Source organism: Amblyomma mixtum, chromosome 8 (genome assembly GCF_055824585.1).
Source record: "Amblyomma mixtum isolate Tamu chromosome 8, ASM5582458v1, whole genome shotgun sequence".
Classification (NCBI taxonomy): domain Eukaryota; kingdom Metazoa; phylum Arthropoda; class Arachnida; order Ixodida; family Ixodidae; genus Amblyomma; species Amblyomma mixtum.
Window position 1 is genome coordinate 88,237,033 of NC_143019.1, and position 9,833 is coordinate 88,246,865.

Below are 9,833 nucleotides of genomic sequence, written 5' to 3' on the forward strand. Positions count from 1 at the left end.
CCAGCGCGTCTGTCAGCTCCTGGCAGTATTTATTTTATTTATACATACTACCACTAATAATTCGGAGCCAGATAGGGGGACGGGGCATTGAAACAAACAACGACTATAGAAAGCCGTACATAAGACATCCAGTGTGCTGTTATGAGCAAGGCGCAATCAGTGACGCTCCGACTATAGTGCCTAGAATATTCTATAGGCACTATACTCCGACCACATTTAGGACCGCCACATAGAATTCCTCCGCAAGAAAAAAATAGTTTCTTGTTAAAGCTTCTTTTGAAGCTAACAACCAGACGTATGAAACTAAGCTCAGGAATTTGAATGCCGCTATTAAATAGCCGGTTTCGTTTACTCCTGTGATTGGCCATGCAGTACGCCGATTACTATGGCTCATTGTTGCTCGCCTGCCACCGCGGCGTATGCGCGAGCACGCCCAGATGACGAGCGCGATGAGTCAACCGGCATGGCGGAGCCCTCATTTCCGGCTTAAAAAACTGCGTCGCAATGACCTCTGTTCATCATGCTGTTAAGATCGACGAACAAGGGCCTGGGAAGAATTAGTACCGGACGTGACTCATCGCGAAGCAAAGATGTGGCGAGAGCTTGCGACAGCAGCAGCAACGGCGGAAGCAGAGATGCACAGGAAGCACGGCGGAAGCAGTGGTATACGTTGGCCGAATCGGTCTTCGGGTCACCGGACGGGGTGTTGCTACGCAAGGTCACGCTGAGCGAGGCTGCTAATTGAAAGACGCTGTGTTCTCGACAGAGGTCTCGTGCTTTGGACATCCGGCGGGGTAGTCGCTCGTAGGTTTTTAGCGATCCAGCGTGAGCGCTTTGAGGGTCGGCATGGTAGTGCGCACAGATCTCAGACCGAAGATGTCGGGGGAATCACGAGGAGCCACTTTCGGCCGTCCGGACGATAGTTGCGGCGGTGCAGGAGATCGTCGCGGAGGGCGAAATGGGAAGCTTGGCGGAGAATGGCCCGTGGGAAGGAGGACGTAGAGGGCGCACGAAGGACATCGAGCAAGGATGAAATCCATGGATCCTGGCGTTGTTGATTGGGCATGTCCATAGTAGTGAGCGCTGCGAGTAGGGAATCGGATACGAGGGAAGAGGGTGGAGGAGAGGGCAGTGGCGAGCGTGACAAGGCGTCGGCGTCGGAGTACTTGCGGCCTGACCGGTAGACTACGGTAATATCCAATTCCTGAATACGGAGCGCCCAGCGGCCAAGGCGTCCTGAGGGATCTTTGAGGGAGGCCAACCAGCACAAGGCGTGGTGATCAGTAACGACGGTGAACGGGCGACCATATAAGTATGGGCGGAATTTCGTGAGAGCCCACACTACGGCTAGACACTCCTTTTCAGTCACGGTGTAGTTCGACTCGGCTTTGGTGAGAGCACGGCTGGTGTGCGCAACAACGTATTCAGAAAATTCGGGCTTGCGCTGGGCCAGGACAGCACCGAGGCCGATTCCGCTTGCGTCGGTGTGCACCTCAGTAGGAGCACCGGGTTCATAGTGCCGAAGAATAGGGGGCGAAGAAAGAAGACGACAGAGCGCAGCAAAAGCTTCATCGCAGGCAGAGTCCCACGTAGACAGGTGGGCGGGACCATTGAGGAGTTTCGTAAGGGGCGCGACGATAGAGGCGAAATTAGGGACAACGCGCCGAAAATAGGAGCAGAGGCCCACAAATCGGCGCACCTGTTTCGTAGAGGTCGGTTTAGGGAAGTCAACCACAGCACGGAGTTTGTCAGGATCAGGTAGGACGCTATCTTTGCATACGAGGTGGCCGAGTATTGTGAGTTGCAGGGCGCCAAAGTGACATTTCTTGAGGTTAAGTTGAAGGCCAGCACGGGTGAGCCCAACAAACACAAAACCTCCTCAGAAACTCCAAAAAAGGATGGAATGCCCCAGTCCCAGTACAACGTTTATCAAACGTTTCCAGACCATAGAGGCACGACATAGAAACACAAGCAAAAAGGCAGTGCTCCCACTAAAGGTCTAGAAACGTTTTTTCTGGAGTGTTAAGCAGCAACAAAAGCGAGTTAATGCATTTTCGTCCCAGAAATGTAACTGGGCATAACGTTTTGGGACCAATGATTTTCAACAAGAAATAAAAATCGACTGCTCGCGCTCTCTTTTCTCTCTCCTTCGCGCCACAAGCTGCGGGGAGAGAAGGTTTTGCTCTTGCACTCGTCGTTTTGAGAGATGAAACGGCAGTTTCATTAGAACAGCCGAAGGAAGCGGTTAACCCCGCATCTCTCTCGGTGCATGCGTTTCTCGCACGTGGGCCGTCGGCTCCGCGCTGCAGGCAGGCGGCGGCGGTCTGCATTTTCATCGCGCCGCCGGCAGCGGCGGTCAACATCTTTCCCGTCTTCTAGCGTTTTCCCAGCTTGCGCCCAACTTCAAAATTGTGTGGTGGTCCCTCCAGGCGTCTCCGACTATCGGCACTCCTCGCTGCGCCGCTATCTAGCAGAAGTGCGGTAATGGCCTCCCGTCGCTCGCCCGGCTTCCTCGCTGGACGGACGCCATTTTGCGCACGCTTATTCGCGCTGCCCCAGACGTTCGAGCACAAGCCCCAGCGCGCGGCAGTTCTTGCTCTCGTCACTGCGCCAACTGGGCTGTCGTGGACTTCGTAGCTACGGATTCACGGAAGTTTTCCCGCGCACCTCGGCGTGCCCACACCATTCCTTTTGGAACTGATGCCGCGGCTGCGCATCGCAAGTCCTTTGCGCAGCTCCACGGCCCTACTGATGCCGCTGTTCGAGGCGGCGTTCGTGGCAGCGGAGTTCGTGGTAATAGGTGACTCCTCGCACGCACCCTGCATTCCTCAGCGCCTCCGACGACTGCAGCACGTTGGTGGTGGCAGCGTGGCCGTCTACTACGGTCTGAGGCGGGAAGGACCTTCCGAGACCCACCACTCTCTTTCTGCGAGTGCCCATGGATTAGCCTGCTCTACCAACTTCGCCACCGCGCAGCCATCCTGCCGCAGCGGTATAGTTTGTGCAGTGTTCGCGTGGTTATATACTCTCTCCCACTGGATTAATCGCGCCTTGATCTCGACTCCCACGCTGGACTGTGCCGCATACGCGGTCTGCCGCACCATGGATGCAGCGCGCCACCGCACGTACCTGAGCACGTTCACCTTCCCGCCTGGCTCCAAGCAGTCTTATCCCCACACTTAGTCACAAAAAAATAAAACTCCCCGGATCGTTACGAGGGTGTAACGTGTAGTTTGAGCGCTCGCTGTGCTGTGAGAAGGCGCAGGACAGAAGCCTGCGTTTAATTTATGGTTTCAGCTGTTGCAGCCTTGTATTTCATCCCTGGGTTTCCGTAGGCAACGTCGTCAAGGTATGTTGGTTTATTTTAATTATTTATTTAATTTATTTATTTAAGCATACTGCAGGCCCTTTTCGCATTTTTTTTTATTTTCGCCTAGTAGAACTAATATTTTTTTTCTGTTTTGATAACACGTCGCTGAAGCTTGCTCCGAGTCTCTAAGCGTGAGGGGGGTTTCAACTTGAAGAAAATCCGTGACCTGAAACTGCGTGTCTGCAGCGTACGCCCATCTCGTCTTTTCTTTTGTCACCGAAGTTGCTCTTTACATACGTTTGCTTTTGCATGTGCATATCTGCTTTTGAAGCCCTTAGAATGCTCGTTTAAGGTGCATCAACTTTCAGCCTGTATTCTGTTTTACTTGCTTCATATTGCAGATTTCTCAGGGCTGAAGAAAAAAGTGGCCATCATATGCATGGCGCCGTAGTGTTATGTACACTGTGTATTAAATGGTGCATACGTTTGCGTCTGCTGTTTGTATTCATTCAGATTTGCGCCGTTGAACGTAAGTTTTTCGGCACGGACTTTCAATTCGGTCTGTATTGTTTTTCTTTGACTGAAACATGAATGCATTTTGATTGTGGTGGTGTATGGTGCGGTCGCCGGCATGGACGACAGGATGCAATTCGTGCTAAGAGCACACCTAGTAAACTGAAATTACTTCTGTATGGCGCTGCTATTTGCTCTTATATGAGCCAAATCGGGTGACTTTTTGAGTTCATATTTCCTTTGTGTGCAAAATGCTAGGACATTTCACGTAAACGGATAAGTACAGAACGGCCGAGCCAGCACGCATTCAGACGAGTGGAAAGGTGGATTACACCACCTGTAACGTAAGTATGCACCTGAAATTTGGCACATATGTGCGCTTGGATGCCTGCAGGCTGCACAAAAAATGAGGAATAATTTTATTGAACCAGAGCCGAGAAATCGAGCATTAACCTTTTGGGGCTTTCCATGGGACGCACAACTTTTTGGACATTGCTAGTTGTGGGGACGTTTTTTAGATGTGTTCGGGAAAAATGAGCACCTCCTGGGGAGATTCCAAATGTCCCGATGGGTCATTTTTGGGAGATTTTGAGGAGGTTTTGTGTTTGTTGGGAGGCAGCTCAATATCTGGCGCAAGCGCTGGAGATGCATCTGAAAATCGGGCGAAAACACAACAACATCTAAGTAGCAGAGACAAATGTTCCACTTGAGAAGTGCAAGACGCCGGGCTAGTTGGTATTGCACAATGAAATAAAACAGCGCAAGGAACGGGACGAAACACGAAGGAGCACAGCACGACTGTGTCCGTGTTTAGCTACTTCGTCTTTCGTCCCGTTCCTTGCGCTGTTTTATTTCATTATGTTCCACTTGAGGCCGCGCAAGATGTTGTCCATCATTCGTTCGAACGTGGCGGGAGCGTTGCAGAGACCGAATGGCATGGCGGTGAATTCATATAGGCCGTCAGGGGTAACGAATGCCGTTTTAGGACGGTCGGACTCAGGCATCGGGACTTGCCAATAGCCGGAACGGAGATCCAGAGAGAAGAACTCGGCGCCTTGCAAGCAGTCAAGGGCGTCGTCAATACGGGGTAGCGGGTAGACGTCTTTGCGCGTAATTTTGTTGAGCCGGCGGTGCAAAATCGTATCGAGCCATCCTTCTTTTTCACCAGGACAACTGGGGATGACCAAGGGCTGGCAGAGGGCCGAATAATGCCGCGTTGTAGCATGTCGTCCACTTGCTCAGCGATGAGGCGGCGCTCGGCAAGTGACACACGGTAGGGGCGCTGGCGGAGAGGAGTATGGGTACCGGTTTCAATGTGGTGCTCGACAGTGGTCGCACGGCCCAAAGAAGAGGACTGGTGGTCAAACGATGAGCGAAACTGGTTGAGCAGGGCAAGAAGCTGCGCGTGTTGGGCTGTGTCGAGGGCGGGGTCAATGGAGCGGTCGAAAATGTCCGAAGGCCACGGAGGAGCGCCACGGGGGCTGAGGGCAGCGATGTCGGGAATGGAGGAGGTCACATCGGTGTCCAAGGAAGAGATCAAGTTAGCGGTTTCAAAATGGCCAAGGCGCTCGCCACGGAGCAGGGAGAACGCAGAGAAGGAGGCGCTAGAGACGAGGATTGCGGCAGCACTGTGTTGAATGTCTATGACGGCGAAGGGAAGAGAGAGGCGTCGGCAAGAAGCAAGGATGGGGGAAGGCGTGAAGAGAACGGTGGCGTCAGAAACAGAGGCGGCGCAAACAGGGACGAGCACAGCACTGTCAGGGGTAATGTGAGTGTCCTCGGCGACAAGCTTAGCATCACGGCGAATCGGAGGCTCGTCGAAGGGCGCATCACAGAGCGTAGAAAAGACTACATGAGCACGGGCGCAGTGAGTGACGGCGCTGAGGCGGGATAGAAAGTCCCAGCCAAGGATGACGTCATGGGAGCTTGCACGGAGGACTAAAAATTCGACAACATATAAAACATCGGCGATGACTACGCGTGCTGTGCAAGCGGCAGAAGGATGAACGGGCTCGGCGCTAGCTGTACGGAGGGAGAGTCCAGAAGATGGGGTGGTAACTTTGCGAAGCGAACGGCAGAAATTTTCGTTAATGACAGAAACGGTGGCCCCAGTGTCCACAAGCGCAAGTGTCTTGACGCCGTCTACAAACACGTCAAGAAGATTCGGCGGTGAAAGGCGAGGACTTAAGCAGGGCGATGATAGCGCAGTTCGTGCCCCAGGAACTGCGGCTGCTAGTTTTCCGAATCGGCGGGGGCGGGGCGTCGCCTCATGGGCGACAAGGAGCGGGGGCGAGGGGAGGGCGAGCGGTGGGAAACGTAGGGCTGGCGACCAAGCGCGCGGTCAGGTGAGGTCCCCTGAAGAGGTGGTTCGAAAGGTGGGCGAAAGGTGCGATCCGTATCGCGGTAGTCCGGCAGGGAGTGCAGAGGCGCAGGCGTCGGGAAACAACAGGCGTCGGGAAACAACAGGCGCAGGCACCGCAGGAGGAACATATGCATAGGCCCGCGGCCGCGGTGGTCTTCTGACAGCCTCGGCATACGTGAGAGGCACGGCCGGGTGCGGGCGCAGGCGGTACTGTTACTGGAGGGTCGTAGCTTAACGGGGCGGCAACAGGGGTGGGCTGGTTCGGGAGAAGACCGGCCTGGGGAGCCAAGGGTACCGGTTGGCGAAGAGTAGGAAGTGCATCGGCGACCTCCTGCGTGACGGCATGCCGGATCTCAGGACTGAGGACGGGCGGTGACGGTTGTGGGTTCCAAAGATATGAGCGAGAGCTGCCGGGCGACCTCGTCCCGCACGAAGTCTTTGATGGTGGCGAGTAAGTCGTGGTTGATTCCCAGGCCGGAGATGGAGTCGGCAGGCGGGGAAGGGCGACGAGCGCAAAGACGTTGCTTGCGCAACGCGTCAAAACTTTGGCACAGGGTATAAACCGAGGCGACGGTGGTGGGGCTCTTCGCCAACAACATCTGAAAAGCGTCGTCGTCGATGCCTTTCATGACGTGCTTAATTTTGTCAGCCTCAGGCATAGCCGGATCAACACGCTTGCAGAGGTCAGCTACATCTTCAATGTAGCTGGTGAAAGTCTCCTCCGTGTGCTGAGCTCGGACGCGCAGGCTTTGCTCAACGCGAAGTTTCCGCACGGCGGGACGGCCGAAAACCTCCGCAAGTGTGCTCTTGAAAACGGCCCAGGTGGGAATGTCGGCCTCGTGGTTTCGAAACCACAGGTTCGCGACGTCGCTCAGGTAGAATATTACATTGGTCAGTTTGACGCTGTCATCCAAGTTGTTATGGCGGCTCACCCGTTCGTATGATTCCAGCCAATCTTCCACATCCTGGTCGCTGTGGCCGCTGAAAACAGCGGGGTCTCGCTGCCGGACGGCACCGGAGCAGATGACGGGCTGCGGCGGGGGGGCCGGCTGTTGACTGGTCTTGGACATCGGGATGGTGCGACTCCGAAGGTCCACGGTGATGGGGAACGGTGAACGCAGCAACCTCCACCAAATGTAGAGCGGTTTATTGGCACGTTGAAGCGCAAGTAGTCTAGGAACCAGCGAGGCGGAAGACCGGCACACAAGCGGCAGTTGTTGTTGTTGTTGTTCACCTCATAGGATGGCGCATACCCACAGAGGGGGATCGGCCAAGAAGAGGGGGGCATAGAGAGTTTTTGAGATTTTTTGCTTGTTTGTTTGGTTTTGTTTTCTGGGGAAAAATAAATAGATAAATTAAGTAATAAATAGAAATAGCAGAATGCTGGGGAAGAGAATCTTTATGAGAAAGCAGAAAGACCAAAAAGAAAGAGGACAAGCATAACGCACGCAGGAGCTGGACTCAGCAAGATCTCTAGCAGAGGGAGTTGATTAATAAATAAACAAATGAAAATAATAATAATAATAGTAACGGGGATAGAAAAAAATGTAATGATGTGTAAAAATTAAATAAATAAATAAAGAATAAAATATTAGCAAGGTAACCGTTTAGATTCCAGTAAAAAATTTTGAATGGCGATAAAAACAAACCTGTGGCTGTAACCAAGAATGGTGGCCCCAAATGACAATATGATCGGGCTGCTCAAACTAAGGCCAAGCTGTTGCAGTGGTTGCTCTAAATATCGACGTCTCATCATGGTGAAGCGTCGACAAAACAACAAAAAATGGTCTATTGACTCTTGTTCACCACAGAATGCGCAGACGGGAGAAAGCGCCAAACCAGGCCTGTGCAAATAAAAATTTAAGGGGGGGATCCGGCAGCGCAGCCTAGTTAGAGAGACTTCAAGCTGTCGCGAATGGCATGATTTCCTTCTCCACGTATACTGAAGATACAGGAAATCATCAGATCTTAAAATTGATCCAGATGTCATGCCTAACATAATGCTTCTCCGAAACCTCGCTGCTGTGATGTACGCTGTAGCCGGGAGAATAGGTAGCACGGGGCCATTGAGGGACGCTTTTGCCAGGCTATCAGCCACTTCATTGACTGTCACACTGCTATGACCTGGTACCCATATCATATGTAAAAGGCTCAAATTGGGAGGAAGTAATGATAAGAAGGTGTTGAGGATTGGAGAACCCGTAGCTGAGGCAAGGGACAAGCACAAAGAAAAGGAGTCAGTAATGACAGCCACTGCGGAGAAAGAAGGGTCTAGTTTCCGAAGAGCAAGGACGACCGCCAGAAACTCCGCTTGGAAAATTGGGGTGAAATCCGGAAGACGCACAGAAAAAATTGGAGGCTTATCAAGGTTAAGCCCAGTGGATGCGAAGCATGTCCTTAGCGTTTGGAGGCATCTTGACCGCATACACGCCCGGCGCGGTTGCGGGCACAGAGACTGACGCGACGGCGGGCGCGCGCCGCTTCATCCCTGGCGTGACGTCACGTATCACGTGATGCAGCAATGGTGGCGCCGCGGCCGCGTCGCGCGCGACGGCGCGAACCGAAGCGTGGAGGCCTCCGCCGGGCGACGTCCGACGGCGCGATATGAGGCCCCATCTGCAGCCGGTGTGACGTCATCACGTGACTTCACATCATGTGATCTCACTTCAAGGTCAATGGTGGCCACCGCCGGGCGTCGCGCGAAGGCCCGAAGCCTACGTTAATATGCTTCGCATAACAGACCAATCCAGAAGCGGGCAATATATTCCCACTCCTACTTTTTCATCACATTGGGAGGCGTCAGTAGCAATCATGATGGAAACAGGTAGGCTTTGTAAATGGTCTTCTAATAATCCATTTAAAATGACTGATGGTAAATGCTTTGCATTCTTCGGGAAAATGTCATCATAGACAATTTTCACGGAAGGCCTACTCTTCTGTGTCGGAAGTATGTCAGACAGGAGTGCATTTAACGGGTGAAATAAAGTTTGTACCAGTACTACCTGCGGTGTATGAAATCGAGGCCAGTGGATTCCAAAAAAGAAGGTCGGCTGGCAACAAAACACAGACGAGGAACGGTGGAAACTTGAGTCATATATCGTGAGGTACGTCTGAACAGTGAGAAACTTAAATCTAGATACTAAAGGCGGAATTCGAGCTTCAAGGTAAAGCACGTCGTTGGCTACAAATTTAGGGAGGCCAAGGCACAACCGTAGAGCTTCCCGCTCTAAAAGAACAAGCGGGCGAATTTTGTAAGCAGCTGAACCAGAAAACAGCACTGATCCAAATTCTAACATTGGTCGGACGTACATAACATAAATCATTAAAAGTGCATCTCTCCGCATTCCAGACCAGGGATTGCTTAATCTACGCAACATGCCCACAGCACGAGTGCCTTTCGCTGCAACATGGTCAATGTGAGAGCGCCATGTGAGCTTGTCGTCATAAATGACACCAAGATATTTTAAAGACAGAACTTGGGGAATAATTTGTCGCTTGTAAGTTAGAGACAGAGCAACAGGATCTTGGAGTCGGAAAACAAGGGTAGCGCATTTGTTAACATTTAAAGTGCGTCGTAGGCCACCCAACCAACTCTCAAGCAAGTTCAGGTACGATTGCAGACGCACGTAAAGAGATTGAATGTCAGGA